Here is a 17851-nt window from a genome sequence, read left to right on the forward strand (position 1 = left end):
TCATCTGCAGCAGCTGCTCACAGGACGGTACACTGATCATTACCCAGCATTCTTCACTCACCAGAGGGTCTCAGCTGAGGGTACCAGTTTTACCCTGTAGCATTGCTAATTCTGACCTTATGCATATGACAGATTACTAACGCAAATCAAATCAGTGCTTTTCATAGACTGAAACTGTTGCCCACAGCCGCCCCCATCTATTTCCATAGAACAACTGCTCCAGAGCTCTGCCATTTGACCCTGTACTCTGGACACCCAGTCCTTGCCTTTGGTCGCACATGCCAAGAAAGACACTGCAGGTTGAGCTGAACACTCTTGGTAGGGATTGTGAGATGTAGGGACAAAGCCAGAGTATCAGCTGTGGCTTTTTTTAGTAAGAAGTTCTGGGATTTTTCTTCCCTTTCTGTCTGGCTTGCACGTATGGGTGGCCTTTCTTTCTGCGGTTGACAGCCAAAGGATGGTGGGATCCAACTGTGTCACATCTTATTCGAGTTGGCATTTATGGCAGCAACAGCATGCTGTGTTCACTCAGCTCCCCACAGGCTATTATTAGTGAATTTCCAGAGGTTAGTGACTCAAAATAAACAACTCTCCTGTTTTTCCTCCTCTGCTGCTAGGGAATCTCACAAGAAGTCAAACTATCTTACTTTAGATTTTGGATCAGTTTCCACACCACCTGGAGGGTTTTTAAGGGATTTTATTGTATAATTTGCAAACCACTAATCTAGATTGTACTATTCTTTTATGGAAAGTTTGGTAAAATCAGTTATCCCTGGCAATCTGAGTCTCACCTGCTCACAACAAAAGATGCTCAGTGAGCTGTATTTGTGTCTAGAGTAGAAGATTAGACACATATCTCGTTATTGAAATGTGTCGGCATTGCACAAGAACATAATACAATGAAAGCTGTGATCTTATTGTACTCCAATTTCTTATTAAAATCTTACCCAATTTTCTCCAAAACTTTCCTTCCTTGATTATGTTCAAAAGCATTCTTTGTTTTTATAAACATGTAGTTACCCAGGTTATAAAGAGCAGAGAATGTTAGCTAAGGCCGTTTACTCTCTAACTTCAAATATTTGAAAATAAGTTAATGAATAATTCCATTAAAATTTTGAAAAGCTAAACCTTCATTAATTCATAGTTGATTTTTAATTGGTCTTCATGGCCCAATGTACTTAAAATTAAGAAGAGTTTGAGGGAGTGTGTGGGGGTTGAGTTTACATAATTTCATTCAGCATTATCCAGTTTATTTTGGTTTTATTTTGTTTCCTGATTTATCTTATGTGGGGATCCTGGTGGCTTGGGAAAACTCTAAGTACTATTTCAAATTCTTTGCAAAATGTTTCATGAAATAGTCCCAGTGTAATAACATTCCTATTAAAAACATAAAAACAGGGTCTTATTAGAAGGTAATCAAAGGTTATAACCAATTTAGGAAATCAGTGAAAGAGCATGTTTATTCCAAGGTGCCCTTCCGCAAGTTACAACTAGAGTATTAATCTTATAGTTTGAACGAAGTATAATTGTTCATGGAAATGTATGTTTCCATGGCAGTGACTTCTGTGACAAAAGATACTGCCTTCCAAATCCATCCCATTTTCTCTTGAAGGAGCTTGTGAACAATAAGGCTATTATTGGCATCTGTTTGTTTGCCTGTGAACCTGGGTCATGGATATCTGGATCATCAAGTAGTATATTATCATCCTGTGGGCACTGAGAGTATAGACTGTGAGAACCTCCAGTACTCACACTGTATATTTAGGTACTGCTTTGTCTATAACTTGCAGGCCTTTCTGCCTTGAATTACAATCTCACCCAATTCCAATTCATTCATTCACTTAACCAGTACCTATGGAATGTGTTCCAGACACTGTCCCAGGTACTAAGTATAAAGCAGTGAACAAAGAGAGACGCAAACCCCATTTCTTCCTTTTTTTTTTTTTTGTCCTCTTTTATTTCCTCATGTGTGTTCCACCTTCTCAACTGAAGTCCTAAGGACCAAAGACAACAGGATTCCCTTTAGTTCCTTTCAGTGTGAGCCTTAGTGGCTTCATTTCCATTTTCTCTAAATGGAATTATTTGCATATATTTCAGAGGATAACCTGTGGCTTAATTAGTATCTGTCTTTTTTTCTTAATTTAATTTTATTTTTTATATAGGAGGTTTTTATTAGTATCTATTTTATACATATTAGTGTATATATGTCAATCCCAATCTCCCAGTTCATCCCACTTTCCCCCCTTGGTGTCCACACGGCAAACCCCATTTCTTAACGGAGCTTCCAATCTACCAAGAGGAGATGGACTAAAATTAAACACGTGAATAAATATAAAGTCTTAGGTCATCATAAGTGCACACGGGGCGGGTGCAGAGTGGCTGGTGGTGAGGCAAACAAAAGTTGATAATCAGGTCACGAAAAGTCTCTGAACCGGGATGGAGTTGAGATGAACACTGAATGTAGGGGACAGGATTCGCCAAGTACAGACATGGAGAAGGGCTTTCCTGGCCATGGGAAAAGAAGAGCAAAGGACGAGAGGGAAGAATGAGCTTGTCTAGAGATGGAAAGAGGGCAGTGGAGCTGGAGCCTGATGACAAGGGGGCAAAGCAAGGCATGACGTTGAAGACAGGCGAGGACCAGCTTTGTAGGCCTTGTAGGAGTTCAGACTTAACTTCAGTTGAAATGGAAAGTGTTGGAGGGTTTCTGGTTCCAGAGGCACATGTTTTCATGTCACTGAGAGCAATCACTATGTAATCCACCTTGCAGACTCTTCTACCTTTCCTAAATACTGTTCCAAGCATCACACTGCCTGTTCAGAAGTCTTCAGTGTCTCTTCAGTTCTGTCAGAATAAAATGACAATTTTCATAAACGATGTTCTTGGCCTTCCGCCACGTGGAATTTGTGGAGCTCCTCAAATCTTACTAAGCACAGCTTCCCTCGCTCGGCATTCAAGCTCCCTGGTCAGGATCTTCTGTATCATTTCCTTTCTCACCTTCACAGCCCTGCCCGTTGCACCTCCCCCGACACCCACTTCATCGCTCATTTCTTCTTCCCAAAACTCTTCCCGTTCTGTTCCCACTATCTGGACATCTGGTTGACTGACGCAGCTCATCCTTGAAGAGACCGTTCCTCCTTTACCACTCACGTGGCACCCAGTGAAGCCTGGCTTTGCACTATGGTTCATGAGACCAAATAAATCAACTGTGAGTTTGCCCATCAGTGACTGGGATTTTATCTTTTTTTTCCTTCTCCTTTAAGGCTTGAAGAAAGTGATGTAACTCACCCATGATCAACATATGTTTATCTGTCTAAGCTGTTGTGGTTGTTGTTACTGTTGTTAAACTTGAAGCAATAGGCACCCTTCTGAGATGGCTAGTTGGTCTGGGGTATAGTCCATGATCGTAAAATAGAAAAAAAAAAAAATCAAACATGTAGAGGGAGTGAGCCAATAGCCTTGAACTCACTGGCATTATTTTTAAGATTTCTAACAATTCTGGAATGTTCAGTGTTTTTCTTTAGGGAAATAAAGAACAACATCCATGAAGAGATCTATTAATTTATCTGAGATAGTTTCACCTCAAGCCCAAGAATTTTATAAATGAGTGGAATGAGTTCATTTTCCTCCCAGATATCTATTTGGAACACAAAGCAACCACTTGCTAGAGTTTAAAAATAAATCAACATGGTCAGCTATGGCCTTTTCCAGCACTTTCCATCAACCTTAAGTCAATGAGCTAGATATAATTAGCTTGTTTTGCTTCAAAATAAACTACAGGAAAGTATTCAACATTAATGACTCCACTCCTTATGGAGTGCAAGGAAAAATCGATTTTGCTGGAATATACAACCAAGGAGTGAATACTTAGAATAGGCACAAATGTCAAAGAAATGTAAATGTCTTACTGACAACAGCTGAGGTTTTCATTTTCAATTTTAGGAAAATAGAACATTTGTTAGTGTGTAGACTGTTGCCCATTATTATACTATACAGCTGGAAAAAGTATGGTGCTATTTTTTTATCAGTGATGTTTGGACTATGTAGAGCATATGTCATCCCAGGAAATAAAAATATTTTGAGACTAATGATGTGATCTCATAAAAGGTCAACACCTTTATATTTAGTACAAATGTTTCCGTTAGTGAATTTCAAAATCACTTGAAATATGTAACTGAGAAAGGATCCTGGGCCATGGAACAGAAGAAACACATATGCGCATATGTACACATAAGGGAAAAATATCTCATTTGATATCCTGCTTTGCTTGTTTTGATATTTCTCAATCTCTGCTTTAAAAAAAAAAGATTAAAAATAAATTTAAGTGAGAGAAAAAAGAATGGGCTATGATGCTGTGATTGGAATTTGTTATACATTCCACTAAACTGTTTCTATGACATTAAGGTAAATGAAAGGAGAATCTCTTCCTCCACAAATAAGTGATCACTAACATTTTCTTCATGCACATCACCAGACACAAGACGATGAAAAGGTCAAATTCAACTCAGCTTCTAAATATTTATTTAGTGCTCATGTTCCTTGGGTCTTCTAAAGAAACTTCTGCCAAATTAGAGGAACATTTTTCTTGCTGGAACTCAGGCTTCCCCAGCCAGATGTGGAATTGATGTTTATGAGAAGGCAAAGCCCCAATTATTTCATAAACAGTTTAATAACACAAATATTATTTTCTTTTTAAATGTCTATATTTACTGTCACTAATATGGTATTTTAGGAGATGCAGACTTTAACCTAGAAATTAGTTTGGTTATTCTTGTTTCCAGTTAAAGCAGGTGGCTAGTACATGTCTAGTCATGTCATGCTAGTATGTCAGGTTTCCTCCTGCCATACCTCTCTCTCATCTTATGCATACTAATCTAATTCTTAGCAAGAGTGTGGAAGATTTCTGGCAGTTTTAAGCCCAGAAAATGTACCTGTAATTACCACAGCCAGTGAGCCCAGGGATGAATCAAGAAGTAAACTCCTAGCTGCACAGAACTAGCTTTCCTACATGGAGTTCCTCAAGCCAAGCAAAAGCATTTCCTCCTCATATTCATAACTAGTTGTCTTTTTTTGTTTTCTGAAGACAAAAATTCTGCAGGAAGGTGTAAAATCTAGCTACTTTATTATTATTATTATTTTTTTGTGTGTGGTACGCGGGCCTCTCACTGTTGTGACCTCTCCCGTTGCGGAGCACAGGCTCCGGACGCGCAGGCTCAGCGGCCATGGCTCACGGGCCCAGCCGCTCCGCGGCATGTGGGATCCTCCCGTACCGGGGCACAAACCCGTGTCCCCTGAATCAGCAGGCAGACTCTCAACCACAGCGCCACCAGGGAAGCCCTCTAGCTACTTTTTTTAAGGAGTTTTAGTCTCATACGATAACCTATCATTTGTGATCATTTGTATGCGTTTCGGTTAGCGTATTTCTTTTCAGCTTCCATAGCCCAGACACGACCAAAAATAAAAACATGACATTAAAGGGCAGAGGAAAAACCTCATCCTAGTGTTATTCAGACAGTTTCCTAATTAATTCCACACTGGGAATGCCTGAGTAAAATCAAGTGCATTCTCATTTTGTATCATCTAGAAGAGGATAACCTTGAAATGTTATCTGGCTTTTCTTCGCACAGCGTAATGTTCTTGGAACCCTATTAAGTAAGTCAAAATATCAATGATAAATAGGGGAGTGACAGAGCATTCAGTATGGTACACAGCAAATAAAATGTTTTTTCATATTATTACAAATATCTAAGTCATCTCAAGTGAATTTGAACCAATTTAATTTCATAAGCATTTCTTCTATAAAAATTAAAAATGCCTCAAAATTTTGACAACTACATGCTCCAATTTTTTTAAAAAAAGTAGTAAAACATGGATATCTTTTTAAATGAGATTTTTATTGGAAAGGAAATTATAAGTAAATAGCTAAACATTTGATGATCAGTTAATTTTTTATTGAACTTGTGGATTTGCCTACCTTGGATAATGAAAAACATCTAGACCATTATTTTATTTTATGCTACCTTCTAAATTACTCTTCTTCTGTTTCTTTAATGATAAGGATAAGGCCTTAGAGTTAATTGTTCTACAGCGTTCAGAGTATAAGTTCCTCTAAGGGTTTGGTAGCCACCACATATTCTCAACAGGGTAAAACGGATCACGGAACAGAGAATTCACATGTGGAGTCTCACTGAAACCCAGTTGAACCAAAGAAACCACAAATGAATAGAGAGAAAGAGATGGCTCAGAGCAAAAGAGGACATGGAAATGAGAGAACAGAAAACTGTGGTCAATCTAATAACTTTTTCCAGGAAATAACCAATTATTCTTTTTGAAGCATGAAGCTGGCTAGTATCAAATACATAAGAAGTCAATCAGGTTTTTAAGAATATTTTATTGTCAAAACCACCACCATTCTGGACCAGAAGAGACTATTACTTTTTAAGACTTAGAGCTGTCTTTGGGATCCCAGCCATCTCTGAGCAGGACACAGGCAAATACAACTGTTTGATCTCGAGAGGGCTCATTCCCCAATGCTTATTAGGAAAATAAAAGAAGGAAAAAGAAGATAATGGAAAAGAAAATTTCCCAGAGGTTGGAATCAGGAACCCTGGGGGACAGATGGACCAGGACACTATTTCCAGGGATCAGGGACTTCTCACAGGCTGGGGACTCTCAAAATGTCTCTCCTTGGGGATTTCAGAATGGTTAAGAGCCACTTTTTAAATCTGTGGTGAATCTCCCATTCTTCCCCTTTCTGAATCAAATTGGTGACTCTATATCCTGTCTTGGTCCCTGTACCATGAAGGATGAGTGGAATACAGATCATTTGTCTTTTAAACCCATGTATCAATGGATCAAGAGAAGCCCCATCCAGGGGTGTGAAGCTGAGGTGAAGACGCCATAGTGCATCACCCAGAGCCCCAGGACTTTGAACTTGACTCACAGCCTGGGTTTTTGTGTCTCCTTCAGGATAGGGTAGGTCATTTGCATGTGAGAAGAAAAGTGAACAGAACATTTGGTGTTTAGCAGGGATGACTGTGGTTTACTAATATCCTGATTCCCTTCTTTTTCTAATAAATGTCAGGATGTCCATTTCCCCTCTATAGAAAGCATGTTTGGGTGATTTGCTTTGACCAATGAAATGTGAACTGTAGAGACCTCAAAACGCTTCTGCAGAAAAGCCTTACCAGGTAGTGTCTGACTTACCATGTTTGCTCTTCCTGTCTCAGCTTCAGTCAAAATGTTGTCTCCCTCAGTCTGCATCCCTGAGAGACTAGAGTGAGATAACCTCTCCCACTGACCTGCCTCGGGCTTGTCAAATGAGTATGAAATAGTTTGTGTGAGGGAGTTAAACTACTGCAATATCTAGGCAATCCTAGATAGCCAATCTAGTACATTCCAGGGGGAAATAATCATAATAATTTAAAAAAAGAACAGCATGGAGGTAGAAGAAAACAATGAAGATCAAAAAAATGAAGGAACCATAAAACTTATAGCTACTGCACCCAACAATGGGAGAATTCACATATATACATTTTTTTAAACACATGTAGAAAGTTGACCAGGTGATAAGACATAAAGTCATCCTAGATATGTTTCAAATGGAATATAAGACAAGACTCATAAAATTATGAAGAATTAATATAATATACTTTCTCACAATGCAAATAATGTAGAAATCAATACCAAAGATTATCACTAGGAAAGCTCTAAATATTTGGTAATTAAGAGGTTTATTTCTAAAGAAACTATGGATCAATAAAAATAATTATGAAAAGAATTTAGAAACTGTAACTCAAGAGCAACAAAGGTGAAATACATAAAAACTTGTGGAATGCAGATAAAGCAGGACATATAGGCAAATTCATTATCTAACCTCCTTAAAATATATTAATGTATGTTTCTATAATCATTTTGATCATTAAAATTTTTTCTAGCTTGATTATTTAGTTATGAATAAAAGAATAAAAATAATTTATTAAAAAAATTCATTTCCATAATGTTTATATTGGAATAGAAGAAAGGCTGAAAGTTAATGAGCCAGTTAGCATCTAAAGACATTATAAGAACAAAGCAAAGCAAGCTCAAATAAAGTAGAAGCAAGGAAATAATAACGATAAGAGGAAAAACTGGTGGCATAGAAAATAAATATATAATAGGGAGGATACAAAGATAAAAGGTGATTCTTTGAAAAGAAAAATTAAATTGACAAAACTCTGGCTTGACTGATTAATGTAAAAATGAAAGAAGGCACAAATAAACAATATTAAGAAATGGGGACACAACTACTGGTGCTACAGACATTAAACGGATGATAAAAGGGTATTATGAAATAGCTTTTTGCCAGTAATATTGAAAATTTCAATTAAATGGACAAACTCTCAAAATTATATAACATATTAAAAAGAACTATTTTTACATTATCAAGGCATTTGAAACAGTAATTTACAGTCTTCACACAATGAAAACTCCAGGCACAACAACTTTATTTTTATTGAAGTATAGCTGACTCACAATATTATATTCATTTCAGGTGTACAAAATAGAGATTCAATATTTTTATAGGTTACACTCCATTTAAAGTTATTATAAAATATCGACTATATTCCCTGTGCTGTACAATATATCTTTGTATCTTATTCATTTTATATATAATAGGTTGTACCTCTTAATCCCCTACCCCTGCCTTGTCCCTACTCCTTCCCTCTCCCGACTAGTAACCACTAGCTTGTTCTCTATATCTGTAAACCTGTTTCTGGCTTGTTGCATTCATGTGTTTAATTTTTTAGATTCCACATGTCAGTGATATCATATAGTATTTGTCTTTCTCTGACTCATCTCACTAAGCAGAATACCCTCCAGGTCCATCCATGTTGCTGCAAGCGGCAATGTTTCATTCATTTTTATGGCTGAGCAGTAGCTGCATTGTTATGTATCACATCCTCTTTATCCATTCATCTGTTGATGGGCACTTAGGTTGCTTCCGTATTTTGGCTGTTGTAAATAGTGCAGCTGTGAACATTGGGGTGCATGTGTCTTTCCAAATTAGTGTTTTCATTTTCTTTGAATATATACCCAGGAGTGAAATTGTAGATCATAAGGTAGTTCTATTTTTAGTTCTTTTGAGGAACCTCCATAGTGTTTTCCATAGTGGCTGCGCCACCTTATATTCCCACCAACATCAACACTTGTTATTTGTGGTCTTTTTGATGATGGCCATTCTGACAGGTGTGAGGTGATATGTCATTGTGATTTTGATGTGCATTTCCCTGATGATTAGCAATGTTGAGCATCTTTTCACCAGACACAGCAATTTGATTGGCAAATTCTAACAACCGAGGAACACATGATTCTGATGAATCATAAACTATTCCAAAGCACAAAAAAAGAGAACAATCTCCAGCTCACTTTATAAGGCAAGTGTAACCTTGATACAAAATTTCACATGGATAAAGGGAGAAGGAAAATTATAGGTTGATCTCATCTCACTCATGAACATAGAAACAAACATCCTAAACTAGATATTAATTAAATAAATCTAACAACTCCCAGGAATGCAATTTTCTTTTAACTTTAGAAAATAAATGCATGCAATTTGTCACACTAACAGATTTTTAAAAAAGCATACATATTATTATCATATTAAATTCAGAAATAGAATTTGATAAATTCAAATATCCAATCATGTTTTTTTAATGTTTCAAAACTAGCAACAGAAAAAACTTTTTAGTCTAATAAAGAGTATCTACAAAAATCCCTTTAGTGGGCACCTTATTTAATTGTGAAACATTGAAATTATTCCTTTAAGATCTGGAACAAGACAAGGATGGGCCCTAAATCCAGTTCTATTCAACATTATATTTTAGGATCTATCCCCTATAGTAGAGCAATATAAAGAAATAATGTGAGGGCTTCCCTGGTGGCACAGTGGTTGAGAGTCCGCCTGCCGATGCAGGGGACACGGGTTCGTGCCCCGGTCCAGGAGGATCCCACATGCCGCGGAGCAGCTGGGCCCGTGAGCCATGGCCGCTGAGCCTGTGCGTCAGGAGCCTGTGCTCCACAACGGGAGAGGCCACAACAGTGAGAGGCCCCCGCGTTCCGCAAAAAAAAAAAAAAAAAAGAAAGAATGTGAAAGCAAATTTTCATCTTCCATCATCTTCATGACATGATTATATTCATACAAAATGTATAAGAACCTATGGATAAATATAGAAAATATATATTGTATATATTTAGTTTGGCAAGTATGTTGATATAAAATCAATATGGATAATAAATCAAATATATCATTAAAAATTGGATATTACCATAAAATTTTTTAAAGAACATTTTCAAACAGATGTTTTCAAAAGTATCAAAAATAAAATACACATATAACCATCAATGAAATAATTATAAAACTTTATTGGAGAAGTCCTAGATAAATGGAAAAAATACCCCATTTTGGATGCAAGACTATATATTATAAAGATAATATTTCTCCCCAAATTGAATTATTGATACAAAGTAAGCCAATCAAAATCTCAGTAAAGTTTTCCTTGGGATACTTAACAAGCTTATTCTTAAATATTTATGAAATCACAAAAGAATCCAAGAATATCAAAGAAATGAATAAAAACAAATATTAAGATGAGGACATTTATCCAAACAGATATAAAGGTTTATTATGAATCTATAGTCACTAAATGGTATGGCATTTTGCTGGGATAGAAAAACTAATGAAACAGGATGAAAAACTGAGAAATAACCTCATGCAGATTTGCATGCATTTGATTTATTACTGAGCACACATGGTAGACACCAGACAATAAATTCTACTGGGGCATTTGGATAACATGAAAAAACGAATTAAACTGGGAAATTTAACTTTAAGTAGATTAAAGGCCTAAATGTAAAAGGCAAAACTGCAAAACATTTTCTAGAAGAAAATTCCTTTGTAATCTTACAGGTAAGGAGGGAATGATTTCTTAAACAAGATATAAAAAGTACAAACCATAAAAGAAAGAATTGTTCAGTTTGACTACAGTAACATTAAGAACTTCTGTTTATTAAATGACACCATAAAGAAAGTGAAAAACATAGAACACGAATTATGCAAATGTATTTGAAAAATATATGTGATTAATATACGTATTTTAAAACTCTATGAATCAATAAGAAAAACAACCCAATAGAAGAATATTTGAAAAATGTGGAACCTTATAAAGAGTCAGGGAAATGCAAGTTTCAACAAATAGCTTTTCAGGCCCATCAGTTTGGGGAAAAAATTAGTGTGAAATACAAAATTCTGTAGATCATGGGGAACAGAAGAAACGTTCAGTGACTTCTAGGGGGATGTAAATTGGTACAACTGAACTTTAAAATGACTTAGTATTTACCTATTTAAGTTGAACAAGAGCAAACTGGACGTCAAAGCAGTTCCACTTCTGTATATAGATGTGTTACACCAGGAGACACATACAAATACATTCGCAGAAAAATCACTCATCATTGCCCCAAACCAGAAGTGACACCACAATAGAATGGTAAATGCACTGTGGCATATTTATACCGTGGAATACTCTAGAGCAGGGAAAGTGAAAGAACCACAACTAAATGCATCAACAGTGATGAATTTGAAAAATATAATGTTAAGTGAAAGAAGCAAGTTGCCTATGAATATACAGTTATAGGATAATTGGTTTATATAATACTGAAAAGCAGGCAAAACTAAGCAATATATCATTTACAAATACGTTCATTGACTAAAGCATTTTGAAAAATCTGTGGAATGATTACCACAGAATTCAGGATAGTAATTACATGTTTAGTGGCCAGGAGAGAAATGCAAATAGGGAGAGGCACTGAGGAAACTTCTAAGATACAAGGGATTATCTATATTTTACTTTGAGTGAGAGATACAATTTTAAAAATAGTTAAATTTAACTAACTGGAATAATGCATCTATAAAGAATAACATAATTTTAAGAAAATAGAAGTGACAATATAAAAACTAAAAATCATAAAAAGAATCTTGAATTTAAAATTCTAGAAGATGTCAGCAAACACTAGGGGTAGAGGAGAAATGGATCAAGTGCAGCAGAACTGTGCGGAGTCTCATTTTATTTGAGAGGAAGTCACAGATTTTTAATAATTCTCTACAATGATAGAAAATATAGATTAAATATACTTGGTAAAAGTATAATGGTGACCATAAGAATAGAAATAAGCTGTAGAACTTTCAAATGCCTAGATAATTAAAAGAAGTCATAGGCTTCCCTGATGGCACAGTGGTTGAGAATCTGCCTGCTAATGCAGGGGACACAGGTTCCAGCCTTGGTCTGGGAAGATCCCACATGCCGCAGAGCAACTAGGCCCGTAAGCCACAACTACTGAGCCTGCGCGTCTGGAGCCTGTGCTCTGCAACAAGAGAGGCCGCAATAGTGAGAGGCCCGCGCACCGTGATGAAGAGTGGCCCCCGCTTGCCACAACTAGAGAAAGCCCTCGCACAGAAATGAAGACCCAACACAGCCAAAAATAAATAAATAAATAAATAAATAGCCAAGCATTTGAAGCCCTTTAAAAAAGAAAGAAAGAAAGAAAGAAAGAAAGAAAGAAAGAAAGAAAGAAAGAAAGAAAGAAAGAAAGTCATAAATCTGGGGGAAAAGATGAAAAGGGAAAAGAAAATTAAATAGAAAATAAATAAGATGGAATGAAAAAAGTCAAATACAACAACACATTGTGTATCAAGGTACAGAGCATATCTATATAAAGAGTTAATTTTTAATACTAATATTCTTGATTATACATTTTTGCAAAGGAGAATAACACAGGAAGCTTGTTCTAACAGAGATTAATATATAATATTTTAATAATTAAAACAGTGATGTAATCCATGGTGAACTCACCTAGTGACTGACATTCACACTGCTTTACAGGAGATGGGCGTTGAAATCTTTCTTACACATCTTTTTTAGCAGCGGTTCCGTGAAAGTGTGAAGCAAGATTCAATAGTGGAGGGGTGGCTATGACAGGGCAGAACTCCCAGAACTTGGAAGTTCAAAGACAAAATTCCAAATGTGCCTAATACTGTCCCACATGTTGCTGATTTGACAATGTGTGTAAATCCATATTTGCGAGGTTATAAAGAAAGTGGCGTTCATTTTGCCAGACCCTCTCAAAGCTGAAGTTCTGGACTGAGTTAATCTGGCAAATTTAGAAACCAATGATCTCTCTTCAGATTATGAAATAAGAGCCAACTTTAAAAAACGAAATTGAGCTATTTGTAATGAGGTGGATAGACCTAGAGTCTGTCATACAGAGTGAAGTAAGTCAGAAAGAGAGAGACAAATACTGTATGCTAACACATATATATGGAATTTAAGAAAAAAAATGTCATGAAAAACCTAGGGGTAAAGCAGGAATAAAGACGCAGACCTCTTAGAGAACGGACTTGAGGTTATGGGGAGGGGGAAGGGTGAGCTGTGACAGGGCGAGAGAGAGTCATGGGCATATACACACTAACAAACGCAGTAAGGTAGATAGCTAGTGGGAAGCAGCCGCATGGCACAGGGATATTGGCTCGGTGCTTTGTGACAGCCTGGAGGGGTGGGATGGGGAGGGTGGGAGGGAGGGAGACGCAACAGGGAAGACATATGGGAACATATGTTTATGTATGACTGATTCACTTTGTTATAAAGCAGAAACTAACACACCATTGTAAAGCAATTATACCCCAATAAAGATGTAAAAAAATAAAAATAAATAAATTTAAAAAAAAAGAAAAAAAAAAAAACACTGGGAAAATACGGCACTCTTTCCTGTGCTGACTTTTCACTTCTCCTTTCCTTTTCACTCTGCCATCTCTAACGACTATTCGTAATGCAGAAACTTCCCTTTTCTGCAAACTTTCCCAACACCTCTTGGCCGTAATTGAAACGTAACGTTTCCTTGAGGCAGCGTTCCTTCTGCTGCACCATCCAGAGGAAGATGTTCTTTCCTTCTCTCCACCCCTGTCCTCCTCTCCTCCAATAAAAGTTAGATGGGATCTGTGTGTTTCATGCTACTTTTAGATGATCAAGTCTCCACTCGTTATGAAAGCAGCTGTTTCTTTGTGGTTTCTACTTGCTGACCGCTCCACTTTCTATTCTGTTTGTCTCTGTCCTTAATCCACTCCCTGGTCCTGCTCCGTCAGTATTGAAGATGCTCACACTTGGTTCAGAAGCTCCCTCTACCCCAGCCCCACCATAAATCTGTGCCACGTCGAGATGTATGAAGACAATTCCTCCAGCATCCCGGTTTCTTTGTTACTTGTCAGTTATTGTATATATAGTCCATTCTAGCTACTCCTCTCATGGATACATCCCAGAATGGCTTATCATTAAGAAATGTACCACCTGTGAAATGAAATTCCAAATTTCCTATTACCTGATCATTAACTTCAATCCTTAAACACCACTTGCTTTATCATTCTCAATGAACTCACTCCTTAAAGCATTTTAGGACACCAGTTCATTGACCCACTCCTTTCTCCCTATCTATCCATACCTGATTGTGTGCTCTCTATATATAGATAGGAATGAAATAGTCAAGAACTTCATTTCCCTTTGACTAATAGTTTAAATGCCCTCGAGATAACTCTTTTTGTTTCATTCACTCAGCATAGCCCCAGCCTGTAATGAGCTTATCTGACTGTCTATTCCACTCCCGTCCCCCGGTTCTGAGCATTGCCAGAATAAACCACACAATAAAACAATAAAAATTGATCCCACTATAATATTCATGGTCTTCATGATCAACTGGGACCTCAGCGTGGACTTACAGTCTTATGATATTTCCCTAGACCAATGTATTTCTGGTTCTCCACTAGCATATTTTGCAATTTCTTCTCTCTTGAAATGTTCATCTCTTCCTTCTTCCTTACTATCTTGCCCTTGTAAGATGATCTTACTTCCATTCATAAAGAAAATAAAAACTTCAGGAGGGAACTTCCTAAATCTCTTGCTTCTGTTAAAGAAGAAAAGAACTAATCCTTTTACCTCTGGTCCAAGTCGTATTCCTTAACTTCTTCTCATTAACTTCTCTGTACTCTACTGATATCTTCCCATCAATGTCCAAACAAACCCAAATTTTTCTTATCTTAAAAAATAATGAGGTTTCTCTGACATAACTTGCTCTTTTTTTTTAACGTTAGTGGACTGACATCACTTTCTATACTTTTACCATCTTGCCTTCCTTACGATCACAAACAATTTTAAAAGAATATTTTCAGCATATCATAAAATAAATATACGTTTGTCAAACTGATTTTACTGACAGTGTTACTCATGTCAGTAAAGGTAACACGATTGATTCATTTGCCCCAGACACAAGATACAACATTTGTCCTTTGTATCTTCCTCTTGTTAATTTCTGCATATCAGTGACGAAGTCTGGTTACTTCTATATCTGAATAGTTGTTCAGTTTGTTAAATTCTTTCCATCCATTATTTCTCACTTCAGTTTCTGCCCCAGCCTTCGAAGGTGGTCTCTCTGCCTCCAACCTTGCTCTCCAAGAAGCCATTCTGTGCACTCAGAGGTTGCCATTCCCACGTCCTGTGTCCCCATGTTAAAAGAGGTGGCCTTTTCTGCCTCTCTTTCCCTTCTAATTCAGAAATCTATATCCAAAACCAATGTACTTAAATTCTTTGATTGTGCTTCTCTTTTTCTCATCTCCTTTCACCACATTTCTTTTAGGTGTATGCATTCCTTGTGAATTGGGTAAACATTTTGCTTGTTTGGCACATAAAAACAAATAGCTACCTCCACCTGAAATATGTATCTTTTCTCTTCAAATGATTACTCACCCTCCAAGCTCAATCTGTCACATAAACAGGGGAGTTTTCCTTATGTCTTAAAATAAGGACCCCCTCCATCAGTTCCTGTAACACCTGCACTCCTCTAATATCACATTTTATTTATCGTATTTTATTTACTCGTTTTGATTATACCTGTCTTCCTTACGTAACGGACAGCTCTCTGAGACCAGGATCTGTAGGTATCTTATTTACGGCTGTTTGCCCAACGTCTAACATGGTACATATATGTAGTAAATAATATATGCCCATATGAATGAATATATGATTAAATACTTGAATAAATTCCTTAGAACTTGAAAGAGATAATGATTTCTATCTTCTATGGTAAATCAAAAAATTTGAAAATGGTATTTTCCTAAAATCTTACAGATAAAAACAAATTAAACAAATGCTAGAGTAAAAATATAACTAAATTGAAAAAGAGGTATTTTTGTCATCTATTGTGCTAATTTAATAAAACTAAAGGAAAACCTGCAGTCTATAAAGGGGGCTTTATTTGTGCTTCTCAACAGAGTGTTGGCATTATTTATTAATAATTTGTATTATTATTTCAATTACTCTTCTATTGTTGCCTCTGTTTAATAATGATGATCTTAGAGATTCTTAAAAGTGAGCTCTTCCTTTTAAAGTGTTTTTGTTTCCTTTGCATTGCCACTCTTGTACGTGACTCTACATAGTTATAAAGTTTCAATACCACTGGCGACTTTCTATATTTTAAAACAGCTATTAATTTACAAACAGTCTCAAACCATAGTTTAAATTCTTTGTATCCTTTTTGTTGACAACATCAGGGAAAACATATCCTATTTTTCACTCACTAATTCACAAGTAGTATCATTGTCTATTTTTTCTCAGTTTGTTTTTAATTGTATATTTAAGATATATAACATGATTTGATGTTCATGTACATAGTGAAATAACTTCTACAATCAAGTTAACATCCATCTCCTCTCGCATAGAAAAAGAAGCTTATTAATCCCCTATATCTTTACAGAAAATAAAAGATAGGTAATAACTCCTGAAAACCAGTTTTTAAAATACTGTCTTCTCAGTATATTATTCCCTTCATTTATTAATTTAATGAATATTTATTGGCACTCTGGGCACTGTGCCATATGTCTCATAAACAACACAGTGATAAATGTTTTGTATGTATTACATCTGATGATTTAATTTTAAAAATAGAACCCATGTAATCTTTAAAATAAATTCTTCACATATTTAAGATGAACTATAAATATCCTACATGATGAAAAGAATTTAATAGCTAGAAACTTCTGTCTTGTATAATTGGAATATAAAATTATTTAGTGGAGAGATCCAGGGGAGGAACTACTTTGATTTAACACTGTTGGAACCTCCATCATTTGGCGGATGACCAGCAGAACACAGTATCATAAACCTAGTCATTGAAAAGAACACTAAGGCTCACTTGCCATTTTCCTTACATAAGCCACGAATCCATATGTTACACATGAATCCAGAAAAATAATTACGGTAAGGTGACATAATTTTCTCTAGGTGTAATCGAAGTTTAATCTAAAGATTGCAAGTAATAGAAAATATGTGTCTTTGTAATCTGAGAAAGAGTTGGAAGGGACCATGACACTCAAATTTTTCTACCTCATTTTTTATGTACTTCATTAGATATGAAGGATCTAATATGAGGAATGACTATCTATTACAATATAAGATCACATATAGTTTTATATATAATTATGTAAAACATAAGGGTGAGCTAATTAGTCTCAAACATGTCTTCAGAATGCTAACATTAACTCTTAAGTCATTTTACTAAAAGTAAGAGACCCCATTACTTTCCATTTAAGAAGAAATAGAATGCTTCTCTACAACAGTTACTCATTTGGAAGATAGGTGAAGCCTAGCCGTTGCTTGGCTTTGGAAGGAATAAAACTTTGAAAGGGTTCCGATGAATTTCTCTAAGTGTGGATTTTCATTGCTTTCTTCACTTTCCATGACCTGTAGAATACTCAGAGGAGCTTGAAAACAAAATGTAT

The sequence above is a fragment of the Lagenorhynchus albirostris genome, chromosome 21 (genome assembly GCF_949774975.1).
Source record: "Lagenorhynchus albirostris chromosome 21, mLagAlb1.1, whole genome shotgun sequence".
Taxonomy (NCBI): domain Eukaryota; kingdom Metazoa; phylum Chordata; class Mammalia; order Artiodactyla; family Delphinidae; genus Lagenorhynchus; species Lagenorhynchus albirostris.